Source organism: Alligator sinensis, unplaced genomic scaffold (assembly GCF_000455745.1).
Source record: "Alligator sinensis unplaced genomic scaffold, ASM45574v1 scaffold177_1, whole genome shotgun sequence".
Taxonomy (NCBI): domain Eukaryota; kingdom Metazoa; phylum Chordata; order Crocodylia; family Alligatoridae; genus Alligator; species Alligator sinensis.
In genome coordinates, this window is record NW_005842269.1 from 726,738 (window position 1) to 727,192 (window position 455).

The window sequence follows — 455 nt, forward strand, 5'->3', positions numbered from 1 at the left end:
TGCAAGACCTGAGGTTAAGGAGGACCGGGTTAGAGTGCTTCTGGAGGGGCTGGACATGTTCAAGTCAGCAGGTCCAGATGCTCTCCACCCCAGGGTGTTGAGGGAGCTAGCAGGGGTTATTGCAGGGCCCTTGGCACGGCTTTACAAGCGCTCATGGTGCTCAGGTCAGGTTCCAGATGATTGGAAGATGGCCAATGTGGTCCCCATCTTTGAAAAAAGGAGGAAGGACCCGGGCAACTATAGGTCCGTCAGTCTTACCTCAATCCTGGGGAAACTCTTTGAGAAGATCAAGGAGCACATCTGTGATGGGCCGGCATCGGGGATGATGCTCAAGGGCAACCAGTATCATTTCATTAGGGGCAGATCACGTCAGACCAACCTGATTGCCTTTTACAATAAGGCCACAAAAGCATTGGATGCAGGTGTCGCCGTGGATGTAGTCTTTCTGGACTTCA